This window comes from Pseudopodoces humilis, chromosome 1 (genome assembly GCF_049639895.1).
Source record: "Pseudopodoces humilis isolate 2021_Gansu_Grassland_sample_001 chromosome 1, ASM4963989v1, whole genome shotgun sequence".
NCBI classification, from domain to species: Eukaryota; Metazoa; Chordata; class Aves; order Passeriformes; family Paridae; genus Pseudopodoces; species Pseudopodoces humilis.
In genome coordinates, this window is record NC_142200.1 from 25,053,405 (window position 1) to 25,076,876 (window position 23,472).

Sequence of the window (23,472 nt, forward strand, 5' to 3'; positions counted from 1 at the left end):
AATTCTGCATATGGATTTAACCATAAGGAAATACAAAGGGGCTTGTAATTTTTGGCTTTATTACCATTTATGTAAGAGTATTTGGAGTGGTCTGAAATATCATAGTAACCTTCTCTTTGAGTTTAAAATATTAATATTAATAGTTTTCTTACCCCCTTCAAAGTTTGTCCTTGAAACAAATAATCAGTATCATTATACAAACAAAATTCATATTAGACTAAAGCAAGCTCTTGGATGTCATTCTTTAGCAATTTTAAATATTGACATTATTTTTTTCTGGGTATATTTTCTAAGACTTGTGCTTCAGAAAAGTTGTAAGAATTCCACATGGCCATGACTGAAGCCATGTTTGTTCATATATTCATTAACAAATCATACAACTCAGCGTGTAAGCAAGTATTCCCATGTACATTAATTTGGCTGTGCAATCTCAGCAGATGGCAAAAAGTTTTATGTGTTCAAGAATCCTGTGGCTAAGCATTAATTTTATATGACTCATTCCTCATGCAAACTTGTAAATTCTTAATTTTGGAAATCACCCTCTTCAGTGAAGCTCACGTTTCATTATTGATTTTGGGGGAAAAAAATCCTTGTGATTAAGGCAACCTAGATAGGGCTGACATCAATGCAATTTGATATTTACGTGCATCTCTTAAACAAATATAGGTAATTATTTTCCAAGTAAAAGTTAAATCAGTGCAAAGATAATCTCCTTGAATGTACTGGTTTGACGAATTTTATAACATTGAATAAAATAAAGTTGAATTTTCAGTAATCTCTTGATCTATTATACCCAATGCCATCATTATATTAGAGTCCATGATCATGGAATACTACCTGCAAACTTCTCTTGGTGATGTATTGACTCAGAAAGAAATTATATTAGTGAAAATTAAGCAAAAATCAATAGATATTAGGAAGTTGAATTATCATTGTAGTCTTCTTACTTGCAGTTTTATTACTTATTTAACCATGATAATTTTAGCATTTGTCTTGATGAGAGTTTTACTGTTTTATCCACTTTTATCTTCCTAGTGATATAAGTCAACCTCCTTAAGTTCTCCGGTACTTTCATGTTCACTTATTAGTTTCACACTAGTAAGGTTTTTCATAAATGTGTTGGTGTAGCTACTTCCAAGCCTTTTCAGTTTTGCTGTATCTTCCCTTGGTTTCACCCAAAATCAGTGCATAGAGAGTGTCCAGTCAAATGTCACTGAGAACAGATGCCTGGTGAAGCTGCCTTAGGTTAGGCAAAGTAAATAGTTCTTAATGTAAATGTAAAATTTAAAAATGTAAAAATGTTCTTAACTACAAATCTATTTCCTCCCTAGACCTTGCTCTGATATCAGATTACAGAAGTTCTTTCCCAGTGACAGAACCTCAAGGTGAGCTCCTAAGTAATATAAATCAGAAGCTCATCTAACTACACTCATACATCTCAGCTGAGACTGTGGCCTTTAATCTTTATTCTCATGGTCTCTTCTTTCTTTTTTCTTTAGAATCAATAAATGAGCTTGGAGAAATTTCTGCTTTGCTTAGCAAGTGTACTTTCTGTAAGTCATTAAGGCTAATCAAGGTGTAAATCAAAATCTGAATGGCTGCATTAAAACAATGGCCAAAGATCTTAAAAAATTTCCACAGTCCTGAAGATAGTATCTAAGTGTACTTTAATATGCCAGAAAATAGAGTATACTGAAGTTACACCACCACCATCACAACAACAACAAAGAAAAAAAAAGGACAAAGAGCGCATCAGTGACAAGTCTGATGCTTCTGATCAAGCTTCTAAGTGAATCTTTTGATCTCTTTTTTTGTACTGCGCTTTAATTTAACATCTTCCCTAAAGCTTTGCTTGTTTCAGTGTTTTTGTCTTACCCTTTCAAGAATCCTTACGATCAATGATGCCATTAGTTCTATATTTGTTTTCATTCTCTTATTTTATTGTGTTTTCTTTCCAGCATTTGTCTTCTTGTATTATTTGCCATTTCCAGCACTTGCCTTATTTTACTATCTGTTGTTTGTTAGGCAGCTCATATTTCCAGTACTTGTCATTTCCCTTTGCATTTAATCTCAATATTTGTGACATGCCTTTTATTTTCTTCCCATGACTCATAACTCATTTGCTTCCAGTGCTTCTCCAAATGACTACAGAATAGAGGCATAGAGAGTGTGGAAGCTTGTGAAGTCCTGAGAGGTGGCTCTCATTAATGTACATCTTGATTTTCACTGAAGGGCAGAATAGAACAGAGTAATTTAATACATTAGAAAATACAGCTTTCTTACTTTGACTAGGATTAAATTATTGGCATTGGACAATATTTCTTGATACATTTCTCAGTCATGTCAGAAATATCTAGTAAGAGTTTGATATCGGAATATGCTCAGTATTAATTTTCAAAATGCTCTTATGCCATTACTAAAGAAAGGACACATTTGTAGATACTTTCTCCATTGTGCATATTCTCACATAGAGTTCAGCTTAAGAATACAAGATTTTCTGTTTGTTTGAGAAAGAAAATGGGGAGATCCTTAGGTATAAATAACTTTTGAGGGTGTTACTCTACATGGTGTTTCTTCAAATTTGTGTTTGACAATGCCTCATAGTATATGTATATGTTCTTATGAATTTGCAGTTAAACCCCAGATAAAAAAAAACAATTCAGGAGAGAATTTACAATGTAAAATTGCTATATGAGTATCTTAAGGAAATCCTTAGCTCTTATATAGTATTTTCTTAAGCACCCACTATCTATTTGAGAGGTAGAGGCAGAACAAGGACTATGTTAGTGAGGAGAAGGAAGATGTAGCCACCACCCCCGGTGATGTTGAGAATGCAGTCTCCTGGAGGCTACACGAAGCAATCAACTGTGCACCACTCAAACAAAGCAGGAGATGGGGTTTGGATGCTCGAGGGTGGTCTCTGCAGGATTACAGCTCCTCAGCTAACCACTGTGCTGGGTTCGCTTTATTGGTGTTTGATTTCAGTCTCAGGGAGGAGATGTCTGACAGATCAAGCCATTAGCCCACTGCTACATCTGCCAGTACTGGTGCTTACATAGACTTCTCAGCACTCTTGAATTCTTTTCCCTGTTGCAGTCTTTTCCTTTCTTTTGTTCACTTCAGAACAGAAAGTGAGCAGTGATCCCCTCCTCCTGCATCAGGTGATCTAGTTCCCTTGCCTCTTAAAACACTTGCATTTGTTCTCTCTCCGTTTGAGCTGTGTATTCTAACATCAAGACACACGAGCAAGCCTGCAGTCCTTGGGAGGATGCATGCTTGAACTCTGGAACATCTGTTTTTTTCTGTCTTTCCTTACAAGTAAAATGTCAAGCTGCTGGACCCCATACTTAGTGTCATTTTGATTTTTTTCTTTGTGTCCAGAAAATTTTCTGGGTACCAGTAGATGTCACTGCAGTCAAAAAAAACTTGCCCAGGGGTTTTCACTATGAGTAAAATTGCTTTCTTAAGAAATTACAAATGATAAACCACTGTTATTTCTAGTACTACTCCCAACTATTTTTATTTGGCAGATCAAACCCTTGAAAGGATGAGGTATGCCTCAAGAAGGAATTCAGGATTTAAATCCAGTTTATTAACTTATTCTGAAAATCAAGTGATTAGAAATTTCTCAGCAAAATGTGTTTTCATTGGAAAAAAAGAAAGTGATTCATTGAAATAGTTTGTTGAAGTGTGATGCTCTAATGAAAAAGTTGTAAAAAAATCCCTCATCATTTCTCTAGTGTACAGTAGAGATTGTTCAACATTGGGAAAGGAGATCCAAGGCCAAATACTTCAAACTGCTTTGTTTATGGATATGCTTTATAATACAGAGTACTGGATGATCTAAGTAATTCTCTTTTCCCTCTCAGACAGCATTTGAACCCCTCTGGTGGAACAGGAGAAAAGGAGAAAACTCAGGATAGATAAGGTGAAAGAGCATCTTTCCCTTCAACTCTAACTGTGATACCTTCAGAAGGAAGAACACTTTTTAGTAAAGGATAATGTCATAGGTAAGGCTGAGATCAATATATTTATGTTCTTTTTGCAGTTTTGTCAATTAATTTTTATTTAGTATGGAGAACTAGTTACCTTGATACTACATTTTTCTCAAAATGAGGATAATACCTACCTTAAGGAATCCATGAACATGAGTTAATAAACTCCTTGAAAATGAATATGAGCTCTCAAAGGGTCACACAAGTTCAAAGCAGTACTGATTTCCCCACTCCTGTGGTACAGACAGTTGAGTTAAACTCAGTAAAAAATATTTTCTATCTTCCATGATGATTTTTTGTGCAGATTTGATGTTTTGAGCCATGTGTGGATATTATACATTGAGATGACATTAGGACTTTTCAAAGTTCCCAGCGAAAAAGACAGTCCATGTTATGTAATAATATCTCAACATCTAGCACTCTAGAAATCTAGAGCTCTGTTAAAGGCTCTGTTCTGTTTAGGATTGAACTCCCTCCCTCCCTCCCTCCCTCATGGGAGTTATCATGGATAACTGCATTATCTGTTGGGAGAGAGCATAAGGGAAGATGACTTAACAGTCCAGAAAGCAGAAGACCTGCTGGGTATGTGGGTGTGTGAATTTCACATCCATGATCTGACATACACAAAGCAAGAACATCATGGCTGGATTTTTACCTCCATGTGCCTGCCTGAAACTGTTTTCAACTCAATGAACCTGTCTTTTGTCTGAATTTGAGCAGTCCGGACTTGTCCTTTAGAAGTAGAGTGAGGACTTCTCAGTAATACCTTTCTGTTTGGACACATCAACAGTTTCTGACAAACAATTATTTAATCACAAAATTATCTGCCAGCTTTACTTCAAACAAACTTAATTTTGCAATAAAAATGCTCAGTGCTAGAACATATAGGGAGTGACTTGCTGAACAGAAAGTACATTTGTTTAACTGATTCCCTCTGTTGCCCAGTACCATCTAGGTTAAAAGTTCCTGCTGTGTGGGCTGAGGGTCATCATGGAATCACATTAAACATTAAAACCAAAGAATACATCATTTTTGCCTGACAGTGTATTTTCATGTGCAGCAGGCACTTTCCTCTAGGGACCCGCTTTTCAGTTAGAGGAAATGAACCATACCCATTGCAGCAGAGAAGTTGCTGAGTGAAAAGGGATATGTTCCCTGGACAGAGATGTGGCTGTTGCTGGCAGTACTTCGCTGTGTTACATGTCTCATGATGCAATGGTGTAAGAATATAGTCACAGAGGGAAGAAGAACAGTAGACAGACCAACGTGAAGCATGGAGCAGTTTTGGGTTTCATCCAGGTGAATACTTGACTATTTTTTAAATGTAAATAGTATTTTTTGTAGCCATGAAATTACACTATTGTCAGACCTTGGGCTGATAGAGGAGAAAAAGTGATACAAAATACACCAAATCATGGTAAAAGTGAAAAATAAAAGATGTTACTGCAGAGAGCAATAGATGTGAAAAACTGATACAGTGCTTGAGGTCAGATTTTGCTGCAGCAGCTGCCAAAGTGTTGGAGTTGGAAGGTGCTGGGAAAGCACTGGAACTACAGAAACTGTAGCTGGGTCTGTAAAATCCCTTGTCCTCTCAGCAGAAGGAATCTTTGCTCCTGACAATACAAAATAAGTCCTGCACTGATTCTGAGACAAAACAGCACTACTGAATAACAATTAAATTAACTTAAAAACTCAACTCAAAGCAACTGAGTGAGCATTTTACCTGGAAGCTGTTCCACAATTGCTTGAAGTCATCAGAAAGACTTTCACACAAGTCCAGCAGGTGTTCAATCGGTTCCTTAGCAGAAAGGAAGATATGACTCTGTTTTATGGGCTCCCATAAAATCAGAGCCAAAGAATGTAAGAGATATTGGTTCATAATACTTTAATAATAGGGTATGTGTAATTGAAGGAGGCAGGGAATGTAGTCTCACAAATGTGAGTGCCCTAAAGACACAGCTGGGTAGACACTATAGGTATAAGGCAGACACATCTGTAGACCTTATGTCTAGGTGTTCTAGTTTGGATAAGGAGCAAGAGTGTGAATTCATTCCCCTGCTGACCTCAGAGTTCACATTTGGATAGCACAGACTGATTTCTGGTTTTCTGAAACTAAACTGGTAGAAATGCTGCAGGAAAATACCTGCCCTCCAACAGATAATGAGTGTTGAATGAGCAGGATCAGACTTGGCCAGGCTTTCAGGAAAACATTAAAAACTGAATGAAGACATCACATCCTTGTCACCAACTCCTCTATCTCCTAGATTCTCTTCTTTTTAAATGCACTAGAGTTCAGGTTAGCTTATATGACTTAAGTTCAGTAATTTGGCTCTGATCCAAGAGATCAGACCTGAACACCTGTGCATGAATTAAGGTCTGTGAGATGTCAGCCTTCATTATAACCTAGCTTTCCCTGCTCTATTTTATATCTGGTCTTTATTTGTGATATGTAGAACCAAACATCTGTATCACGTCTTTTTTTTACTCTGTGCTCACTTTTGTTGTAATAAATGTCTTCACTATATGGTTTTGTAGAATGAGGAGAAGTGGATGCTGCTCCAGTCTAGAACACTGTGGTTTTTGTCATGTTATTTCCATGCATTGCACAAGTACATCCAGGCACTTTCCTCATTGTCTGGTGAGCCCTGCTTTTGCTGTTGGGGGATTCATTAATTGAGAACAATTTAATGGCTAACATCTACTAACTTCAGTGGTTTATCATCAATTGTCCTCAATAACTCTGCCTTCCAGAAGTCAGCCTTTTATATCTAAGGCTGATTCATGCAACCATCAGCTGGCAAAACAGTAAGGCCAGGGATGTAGGTGTGAGGAAAGTGGTACCATGAAATAAAAATTAAAGTAGAAGACAACTGCAGCATTTGAGAAAATAAGGCTTGTAAGATGATGTTTTTATAAGTAACCTCCTACTATTGTTCTGCCAAATGGAACAAGAAACTCCTAATATATTTTCTTCTTAAATCACAATTGCTTGTATTTTTTTATTAAGGGACAAAATGCATTTGTGGCATATGATGGCTAATATGACTATAAAGATATTTAATTGCAAGGAGTTAATTCAAGAATACAAATTCTTATAAGTTTCAAAGATGTTTTGCTCCGCATTTGATCCCCCTTTTGTTTTACACAGTGTTGTCAGGTCCTGAGCTGCAACTTTTCTTTTCCTGTTTCCAAATTCAAGTTGTAGAACTCCAACTTCACCAATTCAGAAAGAAGAACATTCAAGTCATTCTACTGCTTTAGCTGATATCAGAAAACAAATATGAACCATACTGTGCCACACTGTTATACAAGATTTTAGTGGTTATCCTTCTGAATGGTCCCATGGCTGCAGGATAGTTACAGTCATATAAGCACGACTTTAGGGTTGACAGGCTGAATCTTGTCAGAGGATGAAAGAGAAGAAAAAAAATTCAAGCTGTGGGGAAAACAGAATGAACTAATTGATGGAGCAGGCCAGGAACAAAGATTGTACATGTGGTCTGATTCCTACTTTCCCAGTTGTGAGAAAAGAATACCTCCAGAAATTCAAGTCTATTTCTATCTCCAGCCTGTGTTTGCTGAACCCTGTTGTTTCTTTCTGTGTTTCCAAAAGGGATGAGAATTCTTCTATTGGACCTCTTTTCACCAGAATGTGATGCAAAGAAGCACCTGATCGCATTGCTTTGGTGAGCTGAATGCTTAAAAATTCCAATTAGATTGATTCTAGAATTAGATATGGTTTTCTCAACCTTTTACGTTCCCAGAACATACACAAAACATACAAAACAAAGTTGTTTTTTTCTGGAGAAGATCTCTAATAAAAAAAGAGCCCTAATTAGAGTGCTGGTGCTAAATGGCAATGCTAAAGACAAATTCCTTTAAAATTGATGTCACTGTCATGAAGAAAATAGAAGGACATGTCACCAGTTTCCTTGAGGGGGTATCAAAGCTTACACATATAGAATGAATCCATAAAAAAATGAGTTGTTAGCTTTGTTAGCAGAAATTTTATCAGTCCTTTGCTAAGATGAAGTTAAAAGGACTTCTGAAATAAAGTATAAAATCCTTCCACCAATACCACTCTCTGATCTCAATAAGACTTTAGAAAAGGTTGCTTGCCTGGAACTGAATCCAGTGGTTCTTACACATATAAAAGAGACTTCAGATATCAGATGCCTGTGTGCTAAGCTAGGATTGCTTCAGCAAGCCTGAAAAATGTTCTTCACCTGCTGTTCTGCTCTTGGGAGCTGTGAGCATGCTGAGCATTTTCAAGATCCCGTTCACAGTAACACTGCATTACATAGGAAAACAACAAAGCAATAAAATGATCCAAAATCTACACACTACCATCTTCCTGCACACAGTTCAGCACTGCCCAGCTGTTGGCCAAACACAATTGCCTCCTTCAGACTTCCTCTGCCTTGCCTCTGTATCAGAGCAAGTTGCAATAGTTTGTGACTGACCTTAGCCCTGAGTTCAGTCATCAGCGTACACATGCTAAATTTGCAGCTGGATTTGGAATATCAGTGACTGCAAAGCCCAGACTTATGGATTCAATCAGGATCTCCACTTCAACTCAGCTCAGGAAGCAAGAACCTGAGGTCTTCTGGACCTTAATGCATGCTTTTAGCTCATTTCAGGTCCAGGTCAAGAGAGCTTTTTACTACACCAAAGTGGCTTAAAACACGGAAGAGCAAAAAGAAAATTCTGCCCTATCAATTTGGGAAGGATATTGAGGTGCTAGAACGTGTCCAGACAAGGCCAATAGAGCTGCTGAAGGGTCTGGAGCACAAGTCCTATGAGGAGCAGCTGAGGGAGCCCAGGGTGCTTAGCCTGGAGAAGAGGAGGCTCAGGGGGCCCTTATTATTCTCTACAAGTAGCTGAAAGGAGGCTGTAGTGAGGTGGGGGTCAGTCCCTTCTCCCAGGCAACAAGACAGGACAAGAGGACATGGTATTAATGTGCATCAGGGGGAGAGGGACATTAGGAGGAATTTCTTCTTCACAGAAAGGTTGATTAGATATTGGAATGGACTCCCGAGTGAGGTGTGGAATCACTGTCTAGAGGGGTATTTAAGGAAAGACCAGACAAGGTGCCAGGGTCTAGTTGATATGGTGGTTGGATCTCAATGATCTCAGATGTATTTTTCAACTTAATTTATTCTGTGATTCAGTGATTCATTGATTTATACACTGGTTTCAGCTCCAGCTCCTCTATTTCTAGTGACAGGGCAAGGAACTAAAATATGAGCCATAGTACCTAGCGTAATTCCTGCTTCCTTCAATATATTCTTACATTCTGTGATTGTAGCCAGCCTGTTGATTTTGGCCTGGAATCAGCTACCAAGTCTCAGGTGACAGCTGTGACTAATGACTGAGATACTGGAAAGAGTAACTACAGCTCTCTGCACCAGGATCCTGATTTGCTTCCTCATGCCCAGGTCAGGGGGGTGGCAGATCAATGTCACAGCTTACATGCTGGCTCACTTTCCCTGGTAAACTCACAGGCATCCTAAACTGGGGCATTTCCCACAACAATACTCTGACTCAGCATTGCATTCCTGTAACAACTCAGATTCCCACCCAGCCCCCTCCTGAAGCAGCTGCTGTCTCAGGAGGTAATTTTCTTACTTTTTATTTTATTTTTTATTTTTTGTTATAATTATTAGTTATTTTTCTCCCAAAGCCTCTCCCAAGACAGATTTTGAATATAAGGCCTGAGAGCTTGAAACATGCCCATCTATTATGCTGAAGGTTTCTTTTATAGACACATTGTATTGCTAAATGTTTTATTTCTTGCTTTTAATTTCTACCATTTATACTCCCCTCCTCATAACCACATAGCAGACTCAGGTAAAACAATGCTCACAGCTTAATATAGTGTAGTTTATGTTTTCTGTGCATAATGTTACTTTATACTTACAGTTGTGTGGGTACTTTTAAATATGTAACTGTAGCTATGCACCTTCCTGAGAATTTTTCAAGTATATCCTATATGTAGGAGACCTTTATTTAAAAAAAAAAAAAAAAAAAAGCAAACAACTCTAAAAATCCATTGAGATGATTCTGGGAAAGAGCCAGAGCACAGAAAAGACACTGAACATTTAAAATAAAATAGCATTTATTCTGACATGTGGAAAAACATGTCTGGGAGCTAGCAAATCAATGTAAAAATACATACTGCTAGCCTTCACAGAAAATTCAGGACAGCATAATACAAGTTCTCCTAGAATTCAGCCTTGATTATTATGCTAATATGGCCATAAAAATAGGAGCATATGGCTGGAAGATACTGTCCAGGTCATAATCTAGTAGACAGTCTGGATCATGTAGGTTAAAACACCCAGAGCTTTGGACAACTGAGAAAAAAATCTCTAGTTCCAAAGGCTGTAGAGATTCCCCAAGTAACTAATCCCCTAGACTGCAAAGCATCTCCATCACCCTGTACTGAATTTGTCGTTTTACACAGGCAAAGTGCCACAGCTGTGCCATGGGAAGCATGAGTGAGAAACCGAGAACATCTCTCTACTAGTATAGTATATGCTAAACAAAACTCACTCAAGGACTGACTACTTTCTTCTCTATACAGAAAGGCAAGAGAAAAGAGTTCTTTAAACTAAAACTTGCAAGAAACCCCCTCTCTTGTTCTACACCTTCTTTAGCCCTTAGCATCGGCCTGAACGTATATAATGCATTAGGACCCTCCCTACAGTTATGGTGAATGCTTTTCAGTTTCAAAACTGAAAGCAAAATCTGCCTCCCCTACAAACTAGAGCATCCACCTGGGGAAATACTCCCATGCCTCCATATGTGACATGTAAAATATCTTGAGAACACATAATAAATTCAATACAAGCTCATAAAGTTCCAGTTCTTAGGGTATGTCTCTGCCTATGACATTACTGAAGTCTGGTTGTCCATTCCCACAGCCTAACTCAGAAGCTTAAAGACAGTCACCCCATCCCATTTGAAACACTATAACTTACCTGAAAAATCTACATATGTCTGGCCAATACCGCTCAGATCTTGTAGAAGACCTTTCCTGGACTGGCAGCTGGAGGCCGGGAGCAGTGCCTGAGGATATGGCACTAGTTGCTGCTCCGTAGGGGTCTGAAGTGAGCCACCAATGTCCCAGTCCCAGACATTTCCTTACTCTGTTATATAGATCTCCCTATACCTCAACTGAACTTCATCTTAAATCAAGTTTAGCTTCACTTCTCCCAGAGCCTATGTGGATAGTCTTAAACTTTTACTCCTCAGATACTAGGAATTTTCAGAATAGATTTATTCATGATTGATTTATAATAATTTGATTTTATGTTAGTGCATGTATTTAGCTTAAGCCATTCTATTCCTCCAAAACATATTTCTAGAGTCCTCATTTATCCTCTTCCATTATTTTACTGCTTGGTTAAACAACCTTGGCTAAACAACCTCTGCAAGGTCACTTTGTAAGTCTTTCTCTTTAATAATTTCTCTTAATCATTTCTGTAGATTGTTTCTGCTTCTCTTCCAGTTCAATTTTATCTTTTTGAACATAGATGACCAGTGACCAGCTGACCAGCCCAGCACACAATATTCCAAATAACACCTCTAGCAATTCCCTATCTCACATTAGCAACATGCTGTGCACCTTTTAGCATAAACCACCACTCAATTCTGGAAGCATTGTATAAATTTTGGGCACTTAAAAGTAATAAATAAATATGAGGAATAAAACATTTAACTTGCAATTTCTGTAGAGGTAGGAAGGTTGATACAGGATTTTTGTGCAGGCAGGAAATTTTAAATGGACTGTTTCCTTTGTCTTTTGCTCACTTCCCCATTTCCTCACATGCTGCCAAAGAGATTTTCCATCAGCACTTTGTCATTTCACTGTAAACAGCCTTTGGCTCTTCAGATTCTCTGTATATCAGTAATCGAGGACACTCTTTTACCACTTTTTTTTTTTTTTTCCTGTTAGTAAGGAAGGAAGATTTATCTTCATCATGTATTTTTTATCTCTTATCTACAGTCAGCATCATTAGCTGGTACATGTCTTGTGTAGGTCAATTGCCAGAAGGCACTGATGTCAAGGTCTGAGACCATTATCAAACTACCAGCAGACTCTTGAGAGAAATAGCTGTTGCAGTATGCCTTAAACCTGTGTGACTTCAAATGATGCATTCATACATGGTATGTTATTTATGTTACAATGTGACAGAGAGAGAAATCCCTGTTTGCAAAATGTAACCAAGATGCCCACCTCACTCAAAAAACCACCATGCTTCACCTTGGACCATCAGGAAATAAAGTTTATCTTTATAAACAGAGATGGCCATACTTACAGGATGTTATAACAGAAATTTTAAGATTAGTTAAGATGCCTGACTGGGAGTGGAATATATAGAAGCTCTTTCCTGTCACTAAATGCTTATAGAATCACAACCCATCATTCTAACTGCAAAGGACTTGCTCCTTACACTGTCTGCATTTAGGTCCTGGAATGTGAAATGGTTTTGCATTTCAAGTTAAATAAGCTACTTGCAGAGTGGATAAAGCAGGAATAAGTTCAAGCTAGAATAAATTGGTGTCACCTATCATTCTGAGCACACAAACATGAAACAGAGGAAAATAGGGAGGACAGTTAAATAGGAAATGTAGGTAAACTCCCTATTACCAGTGTTTCTGTGCTCCACCCCAACCTGAATATCACTGTCATGCAGAGCATATTGGAAGTTTTTACTCTTTTCTCCTACTTTGTTCTGTAAATCTCCACATTCATAATGTTTAATTAGTGCCTACAAACTTTATTAAATTTACCTTTTCTTTGTTGACAGTACTCTTGTTCTAGCCTCAGTTGTCTTACTTTCTTGAATGAGTCTGCAGAGTCTGTCATTGCCATCTGTCACACATTAACCTGTGTAACACTTTTCTTTGGTAAGAGCAACTGAAGGGGCTTTGACTTCTAGGTTATCTTACTCCTCACTAACATAACATAGGAATTACATGAAGATTCCTTTTTTTCTTCAAAGGTAAAGACAAAACTCCAGAAGTAATATTTGTGCTGCTTGCATTGCAGTGATGAACCCCAGCTTCTCCTTTAAACAGAAAGTGCAAATATTGCTGTGGCAGAGAAGAATTTGCTAGTCATCCTAAGAAATGAAATAGTAAAGCCAGTACTAAAACTGTTTTGGGATGGTGACATAGCACATGAGCAACCTACAAATAATATATTTTTGAGGACCTGATAATCCAGATACTGATAAAATATCTCCAATGTTTCTGTCACAAGTGCAAGGGACTGAAGCGTATCTTGCCCATTCCTTAAACACGGCTTCTGACATCCTTGTGGAGGTTCTCAAAAGCCTTCTCTTCTGTACTAGGCTGTTATAAGGTTTACCTGTGGATGCATAACGTTCACCACAACCCTTGACCTCTGTGAATTTGGCTTCCGGCTGGAATCCTGGCAGACAGCTACCTGTCAGCAATTTACTGGAGGGATCCTGCCGTCATCTGTTTCAAGCTCTCTGAACAGGAAAATGAGAGGAGGGTTTTGTATTTCAAAGGACTATAGAGCTCAGGGATGGTTTTTTAAATTGAAATTCTGGCTGTGAGAGTCGTTAAATATAGTTCTGCTTCTCTTCTAGACTGTGAGATCAAACAGCCCAGGCAACAGGAGGAATATTTGCTGACTTACAGTACATGTACAATTTCTGCAGATTGGTTGGCTTCATTCTGCAACTTACTATGAAAAGGACATAAAAATGTCATTGACATGTCTGGTTTTGTGCTGAAAAAATCTTATGCTGAATAATTTTTCCCAATCTGTTTCAGAACTTTTTCTTCATGGATATTCAAGTTCTAGAACTTGTTTTTCTGGAGCCTGTTGACAGGTTTTTAAAGAGACTATATGGCTTGAAAGTTATCTCAGTTTTGACTTGCTGAACAGTATCTGATTTGAAGGATCTGGTAGGAAAATCATTAATTTTTACGATAATCCAATCTAGTAATGGGGAAAAGAAACCATAAAAAGTTATGCATAATTTAATAATGTCAAAGATCATAATCCAAAAGTCTGGACTCCATGCTCATTACAGAACCCATATTTTCACTAAATTCATCATAGCATTGTCTTTCACCTTAGGGTAGAAATCACATGGCAAAAAAAATATAAAAATTCCTGTCCTATTAATGATCTATAAGAGGGATATTCAGTTTATCACATTTCAGCTCACAAAATTGAGCCCCCAAAATATGGGAGCAGCCAGCTAAGGCAGTAAAGTATCCTTAAACTGAAATTCAAGTCAGTTTTTTTTTTTAGAATACCTAACCAGAAGTACATGTGCTTGTATAATCTTCAGTTTGAGTGTGTGGGCAGTGCTGATTTTCTGTAGTAAGAAATGTGGAGTATGTGGTTACAGTTTCATTACTTAAGCAAAAGTTTGTTAGTGGAGGTTAATGTTTTGCATCTAAACAGTCCATTTCACAATTATACTACTTAAAAGTTATTGGTAGCCAAAGTAAGAGAGACAAGATTGTTAGCTAACATAAAATATCAAAAGAGTTTATGTTACTTCCTAAGATTAAGAATGTCTCTGAATAATCAGGATCTATAAATGTTTAGATCATTATTTCTTTTATTTTCAATAAAAAAAAAAATATTTGCTTTGTTTTCAATAAAAAGAAACCTCCAAATCAATGGAATGCAGATGTTTTCTCCATAAATAATCTAAGGATTAATGAGGAAATATTAAAACATGCAAGATATGAATCCATTATGTAAAATATAACGAAAGAATCTGCAAATTTTTGAGACATGCAACTGTCAGTAAAGGACAATTTTGGAATATATCAAAATTGAGGAATCATAATAAATAGGTGTGGGATCTGGTAAGAAATGTTCAGAATGAGGTCATCACAGCACAAACTCCAGGATAATGTTTACTGCACCACACAGAAAAAAACACTGGATCATAAGAATTTATCAGCACATATAGTTTAGTGAATGGGCCATTGTAAGGACCCTTGCAAGAAAAATTTGTGGTACCATTTAGTTGAATGACTGTCCTGTCCTTTTTGAGAGATTTGATTCGCAGTGTGATTACTACACTATAGGAAGATCCTATGAATTTGTTTCCTAAGAAACACTTGAGTGTTTGTGCAACAGCTTACATGAAGGAAAGGAGGGTTTACATTCTTAATATAAATACTGCTAGCATAGTTATTCAGCTCTTTAGGTGAATCTGGTATTTTTCTTATTTTGTATTTTGTATTATTCTCTTCCAAAGAAATAGAGTAATAGAAACACAGAATCATAGAATGGGTTTTTTTGGAAGGGACCTGACTCAGACAGGAACACCTTCCACTAGATCAGGTTGCTCAAAGCCTCATCCAGCCTGACCTTGAACACTTCCAGGCACGGGACATTCACAGCTTGTCTGAGCAACTTGTTCCAGTGCCTCAACACACTCACTGTAAAGAATTTATTCCTTTTATTTATTTATATACCCTCTTTCAGTTTAAAATTGTTGCCTTTTATACTGTCACTTCAAGACCTGATAAAAAGTCTTTATCCATCTTTTTTATAAGACCCTCTTAAATATTGAAAGTCTGCATTGAGGTCTCCCCAAAGACTTCTTTCTTCCAAGCTGAACCTGGAAGACAGAATATCCTCTAGAAACGTCAAAGAATTTCTGCTACTGTATTTCAGCAAAGGCATGACAGAGTAACATGGCTTGCTGCAATCACAGAGCCATGGGATGAACTTTGTAGGAATTGCACATGACCAGGGACAGCAGTTCTGGCTCACTTGAAGCTCAGATGATCCCTCAGAGCATGATTCCCTCAAGGTTAGGCAAGCTTAAGTGGAGCAATTCAAGCAAGGAATTAAACCTCTGCCATGAGCATGTACACGTAGAAAGAAACCTTCTAAAGGGACTGCAATATAGCTGGGAAGCCAAATGATTTCAGGACCTACACATAAGAAATTCAGTACTTTTACAGTGTCAGAATTTTCTATTAAAACTTTAGAGTTTAATAAATCCCAAGTGTGGTTTCTGATGTTGAGCCCTCACATTCTTTTGGGCTCAAGGTCCACTTTGCCCTGAATCATTTCTGGAAGCTGAGTTTTGTCACCTCTAGGGCTTTTAAAAATGGTCTTTTGAAAATGCTGAACCACCTGCTAAGGGGTAGTGGGTAGGTCTTATTGTCCTTTGTAGGCCTTTGTAAGTAAGCATAATGAAAGATCTCTTTCTGAGATTGTGTGTGGAGCAGCTGGATAGATCAGAGCTGCTGCTGGAGCAGTGCCATCTACAGAGTGAGAAAGTAGACTTGGCAAAGGGCTCTGGCTGTACCAAGTGGGTCCCACTGGCAGATGAAACTTCAGCAAGCTGTCTGAGTTATCTTATTATGCATCTGCTTCTTGTAGTTTATCAAGGCACCCAGGGCATTGGTTAGTCTGACAGAGCTGTGAGATTCAAGTTAAATCACACCCCATACCAGCACTGTCTATGCTGAAATAATAGTTCTTTTTCTCCCATTATGGGATTATTATGAGCTTTAAATTTATGTGTTATTAGAATTTGTTTTTCAGATAATGCTGCTGTTTTAATGGGTTCACTGAGTAGTTTTCATGTACTTTCTCAGATGTCTTTATGCAGCAGAAGCAATAATAATGGCATTGATAATGAAAGCTTTGCAGTACTTACTGTCTAAAAATATTTACATTTTGAGAAAGTCCTTCTTCTAGGGAAATTTTCACTGAGGTTTTTTTTATTTTTAATTTTCTTTCTGTATTTCAAAGCTTAACGGTTTTAATTTCTGAGCCAATAATCCACCTTTGTACTTCTTGTGAGGTTGTGTACTAAACAAACCTATTTGCATTAAAGATGATGACATTTTAACAAAGTTTGGCTGTAAGATTTGTTCAGTACTTTTGCCAAGCAGCAGCATACATTACTAAAAATGTTCTTAAAAATACTTTGCAAAATTTTCCTTTTGGTGCCATGGACATCTCTCCAGCTGTTATTTCTACTGCTGTCTTGCAGAGTGAAGCCTTGCTATCTGTTTACAGACTTGTATCATTTATTTGGAGAAATCAAGATATCCTTGCAGGTATAGAATGGTTGTAGAAATGAGGTTTGCGTGCCTACACTGCTACTCCTTGTAGCAGCCTAATTCTTCATCATAGCAGTTATATCCCTCCACATCAATTATAGAGCATGTGAGCACCTACCTCCACCGTGGCCCCTCACAATGTGAAGCCTCTGGTGCTCATCCCTCCTAAATGAGCAGCTCCTGTCATTCCAGTGCCCCTCACCATACAGCCCAATGCACAACCCATTTTCTGAGCATCAACTCACGCATGCTGCATGGGGTCTAAAACAATCAAGGGTCAGTTCACTCCTGGCTGCTCTGCATATTGTTTTGGCTGTGGTTGAGATAATTTCTGGCCTCATTGTTTCCTGGGAGTGAGAGGGATTCACCAGTATGGATGTCAGTGGGAGCTGCCAAAAGAATGTTAACTGGTGTTCAGGTTAGGTCAGGGAATGTGGAAATGAACCAGGTGGACAAGCTGGCAAGTACTGGACCCTCCACATACAAAAAATAAAGACTTCTGTGTGTGCAAGCCTGAAAGGGGAATGCAAAGAGGTGAAGGAGACATTTATCAAACCAAGAACAGGTGAGAGTGCTCAGGAAAAATGGCATCAACAAAAGGGAGCAGCACTTACTACACTTAAGATTTGTGTTAGAGAGGTCAGGGAGCAGCTGCTGGCTGAAAAGGAACCAGTCACCTCTGTCATAACTCTGATTCATGGCAGGGGGTGCATGCAAAGTAGTCATAGTACTATGGGCATCCAAGGGTGGTTAATATGACCTCTTTCACTGACATGACCTAAGTTAAAATGACCAATTAAAACGTAAATAATAGCTTATTTCCTGGAGATAGTCAGGAAAATGGGTCAGCTGTTTGTGGCCATGATGACTTGTCCCCTTGGGGCATAGGATATACATGATAGAAAAAGCTTTAACTGATGACATGAATTAATCATTAAAATTTATTAATTTTTTGACAGGACATTAAAACCCTAAAGTACACTAGTTTGATACTTGAAAGGTCAAATATATAGAAGAGGAGAATTCCTAACTTTGTTAACACAAGAGGAAACAATTGTGAATTTCTTAGATAAGTTGCATAAATGAATATACAACAGTTTTCAGTTATGGGTCTGTAGATCCTTCTTTGAACAGTGACAGTCATGAGATCTGTCCAGAACTAGAAAGGAGGCCAGGCTGGATGGGGCAAAAAATGTGAGGCAAATCAACCTCAGGCAAGAGGACAATGCAAAGAAGGTGATGGTGGAAGATGAGCTATGTGGGTGATGGTCTGATGAATGGATTTTTTTAGAGGTTACTGTGTCTCTTGATTGCTTGTGTGGCCAGAATTTTTCCAGATGCTAAGGAAGTATCATGGTGTTTGGCATCTGGGATGTGAATGAGCGTGTTAAGGTTTGTGCATTGAAAAGATCGAGGACTAGCAACTGGAGGTGTGAAATGTTAGAGTGAAAAGGACAATTTATGCTCTGAACTTTAGGGGAAATTTTATGGTAGGACTCTGTATCTCACTGGATGAATAAAAAGCACAAAGAAAATTGCAGTAGTAATCAGACACCCTACCAGGAACAGGAAAGTGTTCTACTCAGCAATGCAATTATGTTTAGAAGATCAAGTAGTATGGGGGTAATGTGAGACATGCCAAAATCTTTCTTGGGCCAGACTTTGTGAAGGAAATTAAACAAATAGCAAAAGGTTGTTCAGCTGTATAAATAGAAAGAACACAGGAAGGCATGAGTCCACTACACAATAATGACAGAACACAGATTAAAGATAATCTTAGTATGTCCCCAAAAGTAAATGAACACAAAGCCCTTGGAGTCTAATAAGACCAATTTCTTCTGTAGGCTAGTCATTGGTAGAAAAATCAAAAATCTGGTGTTTTTGTCAACACCAAATATTGCATGGGCTCCAATGAGATGTTTTTAGATTGCCAGTAACTCTAATTATGAGCATGTATTACAGGTGAAGACCTGAGTAACGTCCACATGAAAACCACCATCAGCTCTACGTATAAATGGCTGAAATGTAATTGTGTGAAAAGAAGAAAAACAGTAGCACTGAGGGGTATTGACTACATGTGTATTGTAGCTTTGGCAGCATCCTACAGACTACAGCTATTTTAGCAATAAATGAATAAATAACCAACCACTAACAATGTACAGAATATGTACAATCTGAATTTGGATCTCTCTTTTTGGCCTTATATGACAATATTTTTGTTGCATGACAGATAGAGATACAACTCTAGAAAAAGTGTTCGTATTTACTGAGTTTTCAATATTTTCAGAGGGTGAGGGTATTGACTTTTCCAATATCCAGAGTCAAATAGGACTGAAATACTTATATCTGTTTCACTTAGATAGCGCTTGCTAATTCCCACCTGCAGTTTTTTCAGTTGCATAATTACTGAGCTGACACTACCAAGTTTGCCTCCTTGTAGCAAGCCTTGTATAGCAGCAGATTTCCATGCTGAATCAAGTCCCTTTCATTTTCATAGTTTGAACAGTGCATTGATAAAACTGACATGGTGGTTCCTGTTACCTTGACACAGGGAAACAACCACATTGGTATAAGGAAGATAAAGAATACTTATAAAATGTTTTTTGTATCTCTCCATAAAGATGATTTACTCTCTTGAATGCATAAGCTCCTACACAGTGAATCAATACTCAGATCTGAATGTCTCACACACGAGTCTGTGTCTCAAAACCTGATCTAAAAAATATTGTAGTGAATTAGAAAATTTCTTCCATTTACACAAGCTGATTTTTTTGGTCTTACAAGAATTTCAAACAGGTCAAGCATATAAAGTATGGGGGAGAGAAATACTAATTTCTAGTCCTCAGATGGAGTTGGTGGAGTTTAAGAGGTTAAGTAATTGCCTGAAGCTACACTGTTAAGTTTGTTACAATGAGAAAAGTTCATATCCAGTCCAGGATCCTAAGCCCACAAACACATTTATTCACTTAACTTGGTGTTTCTAATTCAAAATAGTTGACTCTTTAGTAGTATAGGCTAATCACAAATGAAGCACTGAACACAAGCACTGAAATGACACTTTTATATCTGTAGGCTTCTGTAAGAATACAATAATTCCAACAGGGGATTATAGGAAGCACAAAGAAAGACTCTAGTAATTTTTTTGGAAAAAAATTCCTAGAATACTTCAGCTTAATATTGTGCAAAGGTAGCTGTCATTTGAGGAAGTCTATACTGAAAATGGTAAACTGAATAACTGATAAATCTTTAGATCTGTGCACCCAAGAATCTGAGAATTGGACTCAGACTTAAATGAAATATTTTGTCCACAGGAAATATCTTTCTTTCCAGGAATGGGAAATTTGATTCTTGGATAGGAAGGGACTTATATGATAAGATGTCTAGCTAGGTGTTCACAGTAAAGCTTACACAACTAACATTAATTAATTAAATTACCTATGCAGATTTTGCATCTTAATTGCATTATGCATAAAATGTTGAGTCCCAAGAGACAATAACATCCTTAAACAGAATAGCAAGAAAGCATAGAAAGTTCATTCCAAATATGTCCTTTTGGAGGACATAAGGCAGTTTATGTTATTGTGAATATTTTAGTGTGTTTTATTTTGTGGTCAGACACTCTGCTGTGGATCTTCAAAGTTTCTGACAGTAAAGACAAAATCAAAAGCTTTGGTAAAATTATGATTGTTTTGTGATGGCCGTAGTGGTGTAGGGTTTTTGTCCAGTGTTCTAATATTGCTTACAGCTATGAATAGTTTTGTTTGGGAAAATAGCTCTTGTTGACTTGAATGGAAAACTTGTTGATTTAAAACAGTGAGACATCCATTTATTTGATTAGCATTATGTCTGTGCTTGTGAAGATACATTTTCTTCCTGTGGCATATAAATGAATTTATTGCTTTTTTCTAGAATCAGATAGTTCTAGAAACCTTATGCTTAATCTTTCTTGTATTTATGATGGTCACTTTATACTGCTTCTTCATACACCTTATACCTGCTTACCATAATTATATATTTTTTTCACTAATGGTTTTTGGAAGATGCACACAGCTTACGCAGCACCAAGGCCTTTTCTGCTTTTTCAGCAGCTCACCAGTCAGGAGGCTGGGGGTGCACATGGATTTGGGTGGGGACATAGCTGACCCCAGCTGACAAGAGGGACCAGTGATGGTGTCACTCTCAGTTTGTAAAGCTGAGTCAAAAAAGGGGGGAACATTTGAAATGATGACTTTTGTCTTCCCAAGTAACCATTAGGCATGATATAGCCCTGCTTTCCTAGAGGTGGCTGAATACCTATCTGCCCATGGGAAGTGGCAAATGAATTACTTGTTTTGCTTTGCTTTACCTGTTAAACTGTCTTTTTTGCAATCCACAAACTTTCTCAGTTTTGCTGCTCCAATTCACTCCCCCATGTCACTGCAGAGGAGTGAGCCAGTGGCTGTGTGGTGCTAGCTGAGGATGAACCATGACAATCCTCTTGGTGCCCAACATGGAGATTAAGGATTCTGAGATAACAAGAGGTTTGGTTGGAATAAGCTAGATCAAATTTATAGCTGGTATTGCTGTATAGCTATGAATTGACAGGGTTTTATGTTTGCCATGGGATTTGCTTTCTTGTATATTAGAGGCTAGTGTTTCTTAGTGACTGCTTTTTTTCCTTTCACAAAATGTATTTGACTTTCAAAAAACTGAAAGCTTAATAACATATCTGAAACCACAAAAAGAAAACTCAAAACCAAACTACAAACAAACCTACAATAAAATGTTCATGTTATAGTCCTGCTTGGTTCTTTGATATTCTTACTCTCTTGTATTATTTTTATTTGAAAATCAAAACCATTGCAGAGACAAATATTTGTAAAAATATGGTTTAGCTGATTAAAATATGTTGTTTCTATTTCATTTGTAGAGGAATGGGTCTGCTGAAACCTGAAGCAGTGTATGGTAATGTCTACATTTCATCTTGTGCTATTAGTGCAGAGCAAAGGGAGGTTTGTGTCTGCTCCTTTTCACAGAAAGCCCCATTAGAGTCTGTGTTGTCAGACAGTGAGTCATCCCTGGCCCTGTGAAAAGAAACAACTTTCTTTCTTTTTGTTAAACACTGACCTGTTCATGTTGTGACAGATGAACCACACCTACCTCACAGCTTGTATAACTTTCTGTCCTTTTTTGCCTGACTTCAGCAAATACCACACCTGTGCTTCTGTGTTGTACTTTCTAGTCCAACATACACTGAGTGTAATGGAACTGTTATAGAAATTTGAAGTGTGAACAGTTTTTAGGAGTGGTAACGTCAAATTTTCCATTCCTCAGCAATGAATGGGAAGGGGTTGAACACAAATAATGGTGCATAAAATAAGGCACCTGCTAGCAGCTGCTGCTCTGCCTCAAGTCTGCAGCTCTGCCATGCTGACGGATTACTGCTTTGTGTTGCTTGATGCCCATCAACTTGCTGCACCTAGCTGTACTTCAGGCACTATGTGTGTTTACACTGAGAAAGAAAAATATTTCAACACCTGCATGTTAGAAATATGGAGAGACATTCATCTTCGTTCTGGGATGTGATTGCCTTTTGTGTTAAAAAATCAAACACCTATAGCTATGTTTCAAGGAGAGGAATTAGAATTACCTTCTTAAAGTACAACTAACTCACATACTTGTCTTGCTTTCATGATTTGCTGTCACTGTAGAGACTGGCAGTGCTTCAATCAAGTGATACACCTGCCAGAGTATAATACCCTGTATAGTTAAAATTTCTCTCCTAAGTTATTGTCTGTAGGTAGATTCCCAGAGTATGGGAATATATTCAATGGTGGCTATTCAGTGTTTTACATTCTACCCCATTCACAGTATGGTGGCATCCCTTACCGACTTCTGCCCACCCCTGCACATTCCTGCTTAGTCTTAGTTCCTCTCCATCACTAGCTTGACTTTTACTTGTTACTTAGGGCACCGCTCAAACGTTTCTATAGCATAGCTTAGGGGACTTCTGAATTTTTTTTTTCCATTTTTATTCTTTAGCATTTAAATTTACTTTTTTTTTCTAGGACTCTCTTTTTGCTCACATATTTTTACAGCTATGCCATCTGGCTTAATGTCATTTTTCACCTGAGACATCAAGCTTAGTAGAAGAAAAATGCTTGGAGAAACATCAAAACTCCATCTTTGGCAAGGCACTGTGCTAGAAATTTGAATTGAAGTGCTTAGATTTTAACTTGGTTCCACAGCCTTCAAAGAAGACCTCACTGAATTTGTGTTTGGGAGTCCTGAGTTGGGTTTTCATAGCCATTTTAGAAGTGGGGGCCTTCAGGTGTAACTAGAGGCTTCCCCCATGTTCGACAGAGTCAGTGTCAGACAGCTCCAGGCTGGACCTGCTGCCGAC